The sequence below is a fragment of the Salvia hispanica genome, chromosome 3 (genome assembly GCF_029641045.1).
Source record: "Salvia hispanica isolate PSC_SH4W2 chromosome 3, Shi_PSC_v1, whole genome shotgun sequence".
In the NCBI taxonomy this organism is placed as follows: Eukaryota; Viridiplantae; Streptophyta; class Magnoliopsida; order Lamiales; family Lamiaceae; genus Salvia; species Salvia hispanica.
This window is the reverse complement of record NC_142694.1, coordinates 41,455,359-41,470,337: the sequence shown is the minus strand read 5'-3', so window position 1 is coordinate 41,470,337 and position 14,979 is coordinate 41,455,359. Positions and strand designations below refer to the sequence as shown.

The window sequence follows — 14,979 nt, the reverse complement described above, 5'->3', positions numbered from 1 at the left end:
AACACATCATATAGATCGTGAGTAACTCGGTTCGATTTCGTTGGTAACTTAACTATCGAACACGTGGCAGGAATACTACTATTGGTTGGAACATACTGTCCTTGTCCTGGGTTTCTATAATAGACTGTTGGGGGGCCTTGACACCTAGCATAGTGGTAGTGGTTTTGTATATAATCTTGGACATTTGGATCAATAGTTGCATTCCAGCATGTGAAAAATGTGATATTAGGGGAAAAAGTGAATGAAACAAAGGGAGATTGAGATAGGGATAGATTTTGGAAAAAGTTACAACTCTTGTCATTCAAGCTCTTTAGGCGGGAACCGTCCAAAATTGTGATCTCGTTCGTCGATAAATTGTTGCCGAGAAAGTTGTACTCTCCTTGCTCGAGCCCAAACTTTTCAGGGCTCAGGCGAAGCTGGGGTGATCCGGAATCACATCCGTCAACCAAAAATAACCCGCAATTGCTACTTGCGGTGAAAGGGAATTTCAAGAGGCCTAGATTCCCACATGAGAAAGATTTTGGACATTTGGAATCAATTTTGGGAATGAAGAGATTGCATGAGAGTAAGAATAACAAAATCTTGGTTTTAGTTTTAGACATGGATAAATTAATTACACTCAGAAAAGGCTACTAAGTTATAAATAAAAGAATTAAGAAAGTGGGAGAATAGACCATTTTGTACGCTAATTGACTAGGAAATTAATGTGTTATTGGCACTAGTAAATGAGACTGACCAAGTCTACTAGGAAATTAATGTGTTTTGATTGAGCTGTCATTCGCCATTTTGTTTGGATTTTTCTATTACTTTTCTCTAATTTTTGATAATTGATGGGTTGCTACTAAAATCAGCATGATTGGCGGGAAGACCATTTATTATATTGCGCACTAGTAAAGAATAGTATTGTACGAAACTGAAACTGACCTAGTCAACTTTGGTTGTGCTAATAAATAACTAAATCTAAACCAATCAATTCAGAAACTATATTTCTCCAATACTTTTGTTACTAAGACTTTTACATAAGTAATCACGAATATAAGCGAAATAACACATGAATTGTTTATCCAATTTGATGCAATTCGATGTAGTTTGACGGTTAGGCCAAACTAGGAATTTTACTGTATAATCCTAGTTACAATAGAAATTGGGTTCGATGCAATATGTATTTTGGCAGGGATGCACACTATATAATTTTTCGATATAATTTATAATAGAAAGATATGTATATAGGCAAAAACAGATAACCATGATCCTAGTAACCATATGAATCAGGTTGGGTCTAAACTTTCGTAAGTCGGTTCGAATAAATTCCTCCAGCTTTTCATATAATAATTTTTATATATTCTTCAAAAAGGATAAGTTCCAATAATGCTACATTTTTCACATAACTTGCCATATTCAAGCAAAATACTAGATAGTGTCAAAGCATATTAAGCGGAGGGAAGAAGATTGCAGAATTAATGAAGAAGATTGCAGAATAAATTAATTTACTAAGATTGATACAATTACATATTGTCCTAGAATAGATTGATTACAAAATGATTGTGTTTCCATACATAGCCTATATTCACACATATATATTGAGGTGATGAATTCTATTGTAAACATAACACATAAATATAAAAATCATCTTCTGCTCCCAAAGCTCTCTCAATATGCATTGCCCTATGAATCTCGCCTCTCTCGATTACCATCTTTAAGATGGTATCAGAGGAGGTTTATTCGGGCTTGAGACTCAGAAAAATATCATCACAGTCTCAAGTACCTTTCCCGACCTTTTGAACCCTGCGAAAACACAACAAACAAGATGTCAGATTCTGAATCTGATACCCCTCCAAAGAACAACCAACCAATAACCCTTTCAGCCGAACAGTTCGCTAATTCATGAGAATAAGCATGTCTCAGAAAAACTCAAACCAACGGCCTTCATCTCTGGAATCACTAGGCGAGGTGCACCTGACAGAGAAGCTCAATGGGGACAATTATCCCCTATGGGTGAAACTGATGAGACGAGCAATCCGGGGGAAAGGTCTGGCATCTCACATAAATGGAGTTACAGATCCTCCCCCACCGACGGACCACAATTACAACCGATGGCAGCAGCGGGATGATTGTTGCTTCAACTGGATCATCAACAACATCGACGCCGGCCTCATCAACGAGGTCTCACAGTACGAAACGACCTATGACTTATGGGAGAGCCTGGCCACGACGTACGGGAGCTGCGCCGATCAGTTCCAAATATCCGATCTGCACAGACAAACATACAGTTTGAGACAAGGAAACTTATCACTGGAAAATCTATGGCAGAAATTTCAAGATTTGTGGATCTCAATTGACACCAGAGACCCAAACCCGATGGATACTCTGTCTAGCATCGAAAAATACAACCAACACACAGAGGCACAGGTTGTACCAATTCCTATGGGCATTAGAAGACCAACGGTATGATAAAATCAAAAGAGAGATTCTTAATATGGATCCAATCCCAGCTGCAAGGAAAGCGTACGGACTGGTCAAACGAGAGTCTGTCAATGAGAAGTTGTTGAATCCAGAACCCAAGGAGTCTGGAATCGGAGTAGGACTCGCCGTGTTCGACAGAAATCGAACCTCCACACAGAGCCACCAACCGCCGAGGAACCCCAATTTCCGAAAGGACAAAGACAAGAGCAAATTGGTGTGCAGCCACTGTGGAGGGAAGAAGCACACCAAGGATACTTGCTTCCATATTCATGGTTTCCCGGAGTGGTGGGAGGAGATGAAGAAGGCCCGACAGATTCGAAGTTCAAATCGAATCAATGGAGGAGGTAGAGTGTCGGCGGCAGTCGCCGTAGACCGAACCACCCACATCGAGAAACCGACGGGAGGCGGTGGTCCATCAACCATAGGCGGAGGTGAGAACCGAAATGAGGAGAAATCAACCACAGCATCGGTCTCCATGGCGAGGGCATGGTCTGAAGGTGAGAAATCGGCAACCGGTACCACCGGCGGGAACGGAATCGCGACGGCTGGGGTCCCACGGCGGCTAGGGTTCGCGAATGTGAAGGAGCCTAGGGTTCCCGAATTTGGGGGTGAATTCAATTTAAATATCACCCATTTTCGGAAATCCCAATTCATCCCCACAAAGATCCCTAAATCCTGAATCCCACCCCAAAATTCCCATAAATCTCAAACTAACCCCCACCTCATACCAGACCCTCATATTCCACCCCAACATTCTGGTATATTTCGGAATGACCCCCAAATACCCAAAACTTTTCACATTACTCCCCAACCTTCCAAAAATGTCATATTTCAGCATGTTATACCGTGTCGAAACTCCTTCGACGCATTAGCATGTTCCTCTACCTCCATATCCGGCCCAAAAGACCCCCACTGGATCTTTGACTGTGGGGCGACAGATATAATTTCTTTTGACGCCTCAGACTTTGTGTCCATATCCAGTTCCAATAAATCCTATATACAAACTGCCAGTGGGGACCTAGCACCAGTCAAGGGGGCGGGCACAATAAACATTTCACCCACTTTATGCCTCCCTAATTGTCTTTATGTTCCGTCGTTATCTCACAAGCTCTTATCAATCAGTCATGTGACTAAGGAGCTTCACTGTAAATTACTAATGCAACCTCAATTTTGCATGTTACAGGATATCAAGACGGGGACGATAGTTGGGCGTGGCACTGAACAACGCGGACTGTACTATGTGGACGAGATAGCCCAACAGAGTGCTGCGATGATGCTAACTCCCGGACCGACAGACAGAAAGGCTTGGCTTTGGCATCGTCGGTTAGGGCACCCATCTCTAGGATATTTTCGTCTACTTTTTCCTGAATTAGTTACTTCTATGAACTCTTTTCATTGTGATACTTGTGTATTGGCCAAGAACCATAGACATTCTTTCAAGTTGAACAATACTAGAATGAAATCTCCTTTTGCTTTGGTACATTCTGATGTTTGGGGTCCTGCCCCTATCACCGGGGGACAAGGCTTTCGTTACTTCGTACTATTTATTGATGACTACTCTCGCATGACTTGGATCTATTTTTTTAAAAAATAAGCATGAGGTCTTTGATAAGTTTGTAGATTTTATAACCTTATCCAAACCCAATATAATCAGAAAATCCAAAATCTTAGATCCGACAATGGGGGGGAGTTTGTCAACACAAAAATGCAAGACTTTTTCAGGGAAAAGGGACTAGTCCATCAAACCTCGTGTGCATATACTCCAGAATAAAATGGGGTAGCCGAGAGAAAAAACCGATATATCCTTGAAATTACCCGAGCCCTATTAATTGAATCCAAAATACCAAAATTCTTTTGGCCCGAAGCTGTAGCCACCGCAGTATACCTTATAAATCGCCTGCCCACGAAAATCCTTAGCTTCAAAATCCCCTTAGATGTTTTCTCACACCACTTCGAAATTCCATCATCCTTATCCCTTGAACCCAGAGTGTTCGGCTGCTCAGTCTTTGTTCACATTCCCAAACACGAATGATCTAAATTTAATCCATGTGCTCTCAAATGTGTCTTTCTTGGCTACGGAAAAAATCAGAAAGGGTACAGGTGCTATGACCCAATAACACGGCGAGTGCACACTACCATGAATTGTGACTTTGTTAGGTGAATACTTCTACAACCAATCTAGTAGTCAAGGGGAGACACAACCTTTAGACAATAGTCCAAACAGTGACCTCCTAGATTGGTTACCAGATATTGATCCAAGGGAAAATCACCACTTAGGGGGAGAACCACATCCAGGGGAACACCAGACAGGGGGAGAGTCACAACCAAGCCCTGTCACAGACGTCGGTCCAACTGAGGAGGTTAGCGGCACCGCCGGGCCGTCAAGCCCAGTAATACAGAACGAGGAGCAAAGTGACATTGTCCAGCCGTCAACCCAGTCTTCGATTCCTGGGGTAAATAGTTTCGATTTCGATATTATACCTTCAGAAAACACTAATCTTAATAGGGGCAATACTGGAGAATGTGGAACTAGTGGGAGAAGTGGAGATACTGAAGAACCATGTCAGAGACCCGTTAGGAGTACGAGAGGGATCCCTCCAAAAAGATACTCACCGGACTGGAAAGGGAGAAACAAAATATGCAGTTTCAAATATTGCTCAGGGCTTACCTGACAGAAATGGCCCGGGCCCGGGCCTTCGAAATTGCCCTATATGAAGAAGAAGAAGAAGAAATCCCTCAATCATTTGAAGAGGCCAGAAAACACAAACATTGGAGAGAAGCCATGAAAAAGGAGATAGATGCACTGGAAAAAAACGGCACATGGGAGAAATGCACTTTGCCGTCAGGAAAGAAACCAGTTGGATGCCGATGGATATTCACCATAAAAAGAAGAGCAGATGGTTCAATCGAGAGATACAAGGCGAGACTTGTAGCAAAAGGATACACCCAGGTGTATGGAGTGGATTATAATGAAACATTCTCCCCAGTCGCTAAGATGGATACTGTGCGAGCCCTGTTGTCTGTAGCAGTGTGTAAAGATTGGCCCCTACACCAGTTCGATGTCACCAATGTCTTCCTTCATGGAGAGTTAGAAAAATACAAGGAGGTATACATGGAAGTTCCACCGGGACTCTCTGAAGAGTTTGGAAAAGGAGAAGCCTGCCGACTACGGAAAACGTTGTATGGGTTAAAGCAATCTCCACGCACATGGTTCGGAAGATTCTGCCAAGCAATGATCAAGCATGGATTCAAACAAAGCCATTCCGATCACACACTCTTCACAAAAAGGAGAGAGAACAAGGTAACCTGTCTGATTATTTATGTTGATGACATGATCATTACTGGAGATGATGTGGAAGAAATCCAGAGATTGAAGAAGAACTTGTTTAAAGAATTCGAGATGAAAGATCTAGGAGCACTGAAATATTTTTTGGGGATAGAAGTGTTGAGATCCAGACACGGAATATTCCTAAGACAGAAGAAATACGTCCTAGACCTGCTGGCGGAAACTGGTCTCCTCGAATGCAAATCCGCAGACACTCCAATGATTCCCAACCATGGCTTGAAAATAGAAGAAGGAGTCGATCTCGCAGACAGAGAAAGGTATCAACGACTTGTCGGGAAACTCATCTACCTCTCACATACCAGACCCGACATCACATATGCAGTTGGCATCGTGAGTCAGTTCATGCACCAACCTCAAGCAAATCATATGGAGGCCGCATTGAGGATCGTGCGATATCTGAAGGGTACGGTAAGCTATGGAGTATTTCTAGCAAAGAGAGAAGACTTGGAAATTGATGGATACACTGATGCCGACTGGGCAAGCAATTCAGTGGATAGAAAATCTACGGGAGGATACTTTACCTTCATTGGAGGCAACTTGGTTACTTGGAGAAGTAAGAAACAAAAGGTAGTAGCTCTGTCAAGCGCTGAGGCTGAGTTCCGAGGAATGAAGAGTGGACTCATGGAGATCCTACGGCTAAGAAGATTGCTCACAAAAAATTGGCTTTCCACCTACTCGAAAGAGCCAACTGTTCTGTGACAACAAGGTGACTATTAGTATATTAGAAAACCCAGTGCAACACGACAGAACGAAGCACGTGGAAGTTGACCGCCACTTCATCAAAGAAAAATTAGAAGGAGGCATCATTGAATTCCCATTTGTCCGATCAGAAGAACAACTGGTCGATATACTCACCAAAGTAGTCCATCCAAAAGTTCTCAAGGAAAAATTGGGAAAGTTAAGCATCGGAGATACCATTGCTCAACTTGAGGGGGAGTTTCAATGCATATCAAGCGGAGGGAAGAAGATTGCAGAATAAATGAAGAAGATTGCAGAATAAATTAATTTACTAGGATTGATACAATTACATATTGTCCTAGAATAGATTGATTACAAAATGATTGTGTTTCCATACATAGCCTATATTCACACCTATATATTGAGGTGATGAATTCTATTGTAAACATTACACAGAAATATAAAAATCATCTTCTACTCCCAAAGCTCTCTCAATATGCATTGCCCTATGAATCTCGCCTCTCTCGATTACCATCTTTAAGAGATAGATTCAAAAGTTGGAGAGGAGGATGATACTGATCTTGGGGGTGAGTAAAGGTAAGGTTTAGGTGGAACCTCCAATAATCCAAGCTTCCCTTCCAACATTTCTACCACCCTCATCATCGACGGTCGGTCCTTGGGTTTTGTCTGAATACACCATAACCCAACAATGATCATGTTTCTCTTCAAGGGTCGGCTTTCAGCTTCTTCATTCACTGCTCTTTCAGCATTGACCTCAACTTCCTTGTAAAGATAATTTGGGAAGTATATTTCACTTGCATGATCGGCATGCCTTGGATCAATGGTCTTCTTTCCTCCAGCCATCTCCAAAACCAATATTCCGTAACTATACACATCATACTTGTAAGAGACTTCTTCGAAGTTTCTAGAAAACACTTCAAGGGCAATGTACCCTATTGTACCTCTTGCCCCCATCATAGAGACTATGCTTGATCTGTTTGGACACAATTTAGCAAGCTCGAAATCTGAAATCCTTGAGTTCATGTCCTTATCGAGAAGAATGTTCTAAGGCTTGACGTCCAAATGCAGAATCCTCGTATTACAACCTTGATGCAAGTATTCAAGCCCTCGAGATATCCCAAGAGAGATCTCAAACACTTTATCCCATCCCAACCCAGAATCTTGAGACGAGGAAGCATTGTTGCCAATGAACTTTTCAAGAGAACCATTCGACATGAAGTCATAAATGAGAGCTCTTTTCGAACCTTCATAACAAAACCCCAACAACGTGACAATATTAACCTGGGAAGTTCTGCTAATACTGGTGACCTCGTTCATGAAATCTTCCCCGTTTCCTTTTGAATCGTTCAAGACTTTGACTGCTACAAGACGACTATCGGGAAACTGTCCTTTGTAAACATTGCCAAACCCTCCTTTTCCCAATTTTTTATTGAATGAGTTTGTCATTTTCTTGATGCTGGAGTATTTGTATCTAACCGGTGCAAGATTTCCGTTGCTTTTCAGAAATCGTTCGAGGTCTTTTTCTTGCGCTTGTTTTACCTTTGCATGCTTCCTCTGGATGAAAACATATACAGCTATCACACAGGATGTCAGAGCGGCCATAGGAACACCAGTCAAGCAAAAAAACTTGGTTACTTTTAAAGAATTTAGAAGAATGTAACTGAAAAAGTATGCTGACCACATTCAAGCATAAAGTAAACAAAACAGGGTAGAAGAAACTGATACACGTTTCCTCAGTTATTACTATGAATTATTGGAGAGATATTAGCCTAGTATTGATGACGGGAACATAGCTATGAAAAAGAACATACTGTATCTGATCTTTTTTCCTGCAACGAAAATCAACATTATTATTCTATATATAAATTCTCCATTTCCAAGCAAAAAGAACATATACTCTATTACAAGAACTGAATGTAGTTAAACGGAGTTGCACATTAGTTTGATATTGTTTTTGAGTAACTACTAAAAAGCCTCAAACTAATTGGAGTTTCACAACACTTATATTATATACTATATAGCTTCCAACTCCCCTTATTTATTCAATGTGGGATGTGTTTGTAACCAAACAAAAATGAAGGTAGACTTGAACTTAAACAAAACTAAATGTACTTAAAAGTAGGGCCGGCAATTTTTGATCCGACGCGATAATTCGACACGAATCCGCACGAAGTTAACTCGACACGAACACGCACGTTTAAAATTTGGGTCCTTATAGGGTCGACCCAATAAGAACCCGAAAATTTTGGGTTGGGTTGGGTCGGATGCGGGTCGGGTTGGGGTTATCCGTTAAGATTTTTTTTATTATTTTGATTATTTTTATTAATTAAAATAATATATTAAATTTTAATTTTAATTATTTTTATTAATTAAAAAATATTATAATTTTAATTTTATTAGTAAAAATATGATTAATACTATTATTAATTTTTTTTTATGATAAATAAAATATTACTGCATACTTAAATTTTATTAAAAAATAATTATTTTAATTTTATTTGTTAGATTTAATTTTAATATACTTTAATTTTATTATTTGGATTTAAATATTATTTAAATTAATTATTTTAATTTTGTAATATCTTATTTTATCGTGTAATATCAAATTTTAATTATATAATATCATATGTCGGTCGTTATCGTATATCGTTTGTATTGTGTAGTAATTTATTATCATTAAAAGATGACCAATATTTTTTTGGATGACACGAAATCCGCACGAATCCGACACGAATCAGTTTGGGTTGAACCTGATAAGAACACGATGATTTGGGTTGGGTTGGGACCCGATAAGATTGGGTCGATATTGGGTTGACCCGATAGCGACCCAATCCTCACGATTTGCCAGCCCTACTTAAAAGATGTAAGAAGTCAATAAAATATTCCCTCTGTCCTTGAAAGTTTGTCACATTTTTTCATTTTCGACCATCCTACAAAATTTGTCTCATTTCACTTCTCACCATTTTTGGTAGTGGACCCCATATTCCACTAACTCATTCTCGCTTACATTTTATTATAAATTGATATATAAAAGTAGGATTCACTTGGTCCGCAGCTCCTAGAACGCGGCCGGTCACGGCAGAAACATATAAAATGGTAAGAACTCTCATCAAAGCCTCAGCGGCCGCCGCTCTCTTGGCAAGAACTACAATCACTCGCCGCCGTCCAATTCATCACAAACCCCCTCGGCAAAAGCGCCGCAACATCCACCACTTCATCTCCTCTCTCATACTCGCTCAACTCTGCACGTACGGTCACGCTCTCTCACACGTGCCAGCTGCTCTCCCCAAATTTCCATTGCCGCCGTACATAGCCAATCTATATCTTAGCGCGGTGCTGGGCACAAAGTTGCTGTCGTACGGCAAATGCTCGCCAAAGTTGCTGGGACCCGATGCATTGTTGAAGTCATTGTTGATGTCATGACAGGCAAGCTGGTACCTCAGCAGCTCGTCCGTCACGTTTTTGCAGCCGGAAAACACATGGAAATCATCGAGGAGATGATGATGATCAGAGATAATATGCGGAGACAGAGTGTGTGGAGGTTCATGTCTATATTCTTGAGGAATGAATGAAGAGAAGCTTTAGTTATGTGACTGTTGATTTTTTAGTTTAATAAGTTGGGAATTTTTTTTCCATGAATCTTGTTAAGTTGTGGCCATGTTAAATTTGGAATGGAATCTATCATGTGATTGGGTAATTGACTTGTCTTGGAGATATGAACCAGGGATTGCATTTTTTGTATTTGTGTCACAATAGTCATAACTCATATGTCAAGTAGTATGAATTTTCTACCAACAAACATGGATTTCTAACACTTTGTTGGTTTGTTTTGATGTTAGTACTTGTGAATGCAAATCAAGCTTGAAAGAAGCTTTGCTTAGTTTTGTTATTTTGTTAGATATGATGCTTATTGAGTTGTTTTGGTGCAATTCCAAGAAGAAGTTCAAAGGAATGGTAGAAATCAAAAGACAAATTGTAACGCCCCACTTTTTCAAACCCTAATTTTTTCGGGTTATAAAATTTTTGCATTAAATGCCTTAAATGCTATGATATGTGAATTATTTGATGAGTAATTAATTGCATAGTGTCTATGTGACCTAATTGCATATGTGAATTCTAATTGAGTTGAATAGTCAACTTGTTGAAATGTTGACGTGGCTATTGAATAGTCAAAGATGTGGAAAAAATGACGTGGCCGTTGAAAGGTCAATGCGATGAGAAAATGAAGTGAAAGTGAAGAGATGATTGATTTGGAATATGTGAATATTTTGATGCGGAGAAATATAATTGTGGGGAAATTATTATTTATTTTGCTAAGGGATGAGTGAGAGAAATAATAGGAGCATTTATTTAAATCATGTGGAATTTTCGGCCACTATCTTTATTGGAGAAGAAATAATATTATTCTTGGATTTAATTATTTGTTTGGGATAATTATCCAAATTAAATCCAAAGTCCAATTGTACTTAAATTCCATCATGGAATTTTCGAAAAATACCACCTTTGATATTCATGAGATTTTCGAAAATCTCATATTTTGGAGAACAGGGAATTATTTATTTATTTGATCCCTTATTTATTCTACTCCATGAATAAATATAAATATGCTAGAATATCCTACCATATCTTGCCAAATCTAAGAAGATATTGCATATCCTAATTAAATTAGGATTTGAAATTCAATCTCTTGGAGGAGTTGAAAAAGTCACGCCTATTTCCTTTTAATTAGGGAGGATTATTATTATTTTCTTGCTCCGTGATATATTATTCTACTCCGTAAAATATCTGAATTTAATTATAGGCTAAATAAATAGCCTATAATTTTCGAAATCCTCCTTCTTCTCAACCAATTCAATGCCACTTCCCCAATATCTCTCCCAAATCTTTTATTTAATTAATTATTGGGATATTATTTTGGCACTCTATAAATAAGAGAAGACCCTAACCCTAGAGATCAAAAACCGGCGCCTCCCACTCCTCTTTATTTTCGAAAATTACTCCCCCACTCTCTCCAAGTTTTCTTCAAGTTTTCTTCAAGATTTCTTCATCAATTGAGAAGAATTCAAGTGAAATTCAAGAGATTATTGAAGAATCAAGATTAATTCCTCGTTTCTACCGTTCGTTCTTTTGGAAAAGGTACTTTAAATATTGATCTTCTCTTCTTCTACCGATCAATCGGTATTCTTGAGTCCACATGCATTTAGATGAGGGAAGGGGAAATAAATTGATGAAATTTTGGGATGCATGGATGTGTGTATGTGTGTGTGGCCGAGAGTGTGTGTGTGCACGCCTCGATCGGCGTGCACAATTGTTGTGTTCGTATGCGTGTGTTATGTGTGTGGAACACTCATACGTGTTACGAATTATTGGTGAAATTGGAGTTGTTATTTGAATAAAAATGATATGCTAATCATACATTGATTTTGATTGATGATTTTGAAAATAATCGATGGGAAAAAGGGAAACGTGAGATCATGCATGATTTGAAATCCATGATTGAAACTGATTTGTGATACGCCTAATTTAAAGGTGATGCTTCGCGCTCTCAGCGTGATAAACGAGGAGAAGAGAATTCTATCGAGCTAAACCTACGAGGTGGGCTTTCTTTTAAAATAAGGACATTGTCCTAAAATGATATTGATGAGAATGAAAGATGTGTTATCATGCCTTGATTTGTTTTGTCGTGCCTATCCCTCGTGGCTATGCCACTATTGTTATAATCGAATTCGGATCCTTGTAGAGCCGCAAACTCTATTTGGGTTAGTGTACACCAATGTTAGACCGAGAGTCAGCGTACAGGTTGGCCGGTCTAGTGACCTGGATTGCGGCCGCAGTCCTTGTCATGTAGAATGAGGATATGGTAAACGTCTATGAGAAAAATGGTTGCGCGACTGTGATATTTGAGAAAGAAGATATTTTGGTGCCTCGGGTCTTTCTAAAGTTAAAACCCCGATGGACACTTGAAAATGGCATGATAATAACTATATTTGTGATAAAACTGTTTTCGGCAATGAGCCCATTGAGTATGATTATCGTACTCAGCCCTGCATGTGTTTTCCTTATGTGCAGGTTGAGTGGTGACGAGCGGGCGGCGGTGTTGAGTAGAGAATAATAAAATGATCTGTTTGTACCTAAGGTGTCGTTGTGTCCTCATACATAGCCTCACTTCTTTCTTGGTCGCTTCCGCTATTGATTATGAAAACTGTGATCTTTTGTTGGGATAAATACTTCTATTCTTTTATTTTCGTGGGTATGTTTTGGAATATGAACAGTTAGAAATATTCTTTTTGAAGAACTTGGTTAAGCTTTTATTCCAATAAACCTTTTGATGGATTCCTTTGCTAAGGCATTATTCTTCCTCTACTGAATTGTTCATTTAATGCTTTGGTCAAATCCCTTTCTATTGAAACCCTAGTTTATGATCTTTGATGCATTTAAGTCTACCTAGTTAACGAACGCCGCATTTATTATACCCTAAATGGGCGGGTCGTTACACAAATCCTTATAATATTGATGAGCTCATTCTTTCCAAGTCTTTTGTTAAAATATGGATAAACCATGGAGTGATAGGCTTGGTCTTAGATAACAAAATTTTCTTTTTAGTTTGTCATAAAAAGATGATAATACATTTTATTTTTTGAAAAAGTTCTTTCTTACATCAATGTATAAAAATATACTCTCTCCTTATTTAATACTCCCTCCGTTCCATAGTAACAAAGGCGTTTCATTTTGCGCACTCATTATGAAAAATAATTATAAATAGTTAAAGTGGAGAAAAAGTAAAGTAAGAGAGAGAATATTGTAGATAAGACTCTTCTCTACATTATTGTCTCTTTTACTTTACTCTTTCTCTACTTTAACTATTTAATATCATTTTTTCAAAACGAGTACAAAAAATGAAATGTCTCTATTACTGTGGAACGGAGGGAGTACATAAAATAAATTTTTCTAAAATTTCGTGTCGTCATCCAAGTATGACTTCTACAGTGGGACGAGCTACTTACTTGATACTAAATGGATTTTTATGATGGAAACTGTGATTGACTGAGTTATATGATAGAATTTTACCTATCAAAGGAGTTATTTGAGAGAACTAGGCCTGAATTGAGAGAAAATGGAGAGTAATCGGTTTCTCCAAGAGGGAGAACCGTAGGAAGAGAATGATAAATATTAATTTAATTCATTCTGCTTGATAATAATAAAAGACTTCACACATATTTATAATATGTGTGGTACAAAAAGATTTCCTATAAACTAGGGAAGTAAATCAAAAACAAATCAAATCAAATCCTAACTACTAGGGAAAGTAAATAAAATCATAGAAACTAAATAATACTAAAACATAAGTAAACTAAATAAATATACGGAGAGAATATCAGCTCCCTTCCGGAATAAAATAGAATATCATGTCCCTATCAACTTCCCCACCGTTGAAAACCACCTTGCCCTCAAGGTGGAAGTCGGAAAAATAACCTTCCATCTCGTTGTCATTGTTTAGATCTTCAAGCAAAATTGTATCGCTTGTGACCTCAACGAATGATGGAGAAACCGTCTTCGGGCATGAGATCTCTTCGGCGATTTCAGTGACATAACCAATAATGACAACATTGATTTTTGGGCTATGAGACTGTGGAGGACATTTGGTTTCCACCAAAGCCATTGCCTCATCCAACGCTTGAGGCGATTCGTCGTCATCTTTTTCCGTCTCGTCGATGACGGGATCAGACTTGACATTTGTTGTTGACACATCGTCATTTTTTGCAATAGTCTCGACGACAGAATCAAATGTGGCCTCATTTTTAGCCATGACCTCCTTTTTTGCTAAATATGCAACTGCCTCCGAAATTTTGTTGAGAAGTTTATTCGTCTCGGCGAAGTAAATGGCATCCTCATCAAAGTTATGATAAACAACATACATTCTTGCTATGAGCAATTAGGATTCGAGTGTCGATACTCGTGGAGCCATACAGATGCTGGATGGTCAAAAAATAACCTCACAAAAAATAAACGATCAGTATCAGAAAACAAATGATAGTCAAAATACTCTTGAACATCCAAAATCCATCTCACGGGGTTAACACCAGAAAACCGAGGAGGAGAGTCTGGAGGAGAGTTTGACAGCAAGACGGACATGGTGGTAGAAATCAATAGGAGGATGAGAACCAAATGAAAGCACCAATTTGATAGGATTTTACCTATCAAAGGAGTTATTTGAGAGAACTAGGCGTGAATTGAGAGAAATTGGAGAGTAATCGGTTTCTCCAAGAGGAAGAACCGTAGGGAGAGAATGATAAATATTAATTTAATTCATTCTGCTCGATAATAATAAAAGACTTCACACATATTTATAATATGTGTGGTACAAAAAGATCTCCTATAAACTAGGGAAGTAAATCAAAAGCAAATCAAATCCTAATTACAAGGGAAAGTAAATAAAATCATAGTAACTAAAACATACTAAAACATAAGTA

At 38.7% G+C, this 14,979-nt stretch overlaps 1 pseudogene; it reads right to left on the bottom strand.

Moving 5' to 3' along the window:
* Positions 1–1,457: 1,457 nt before the first annotated feature.
* On the bottom strand, positions 1,458–14,426 carry LOC125209412 (LEAF RUST 10 DISEASE-RESISTANCE LOCUS RECEPTOR-LIKE PROTEIN KINASE-like 2.4; annotated as a pseudogene).
* Between the last annotated feature and the right edge of the window lie 553 nt (positions 14,427–14,979).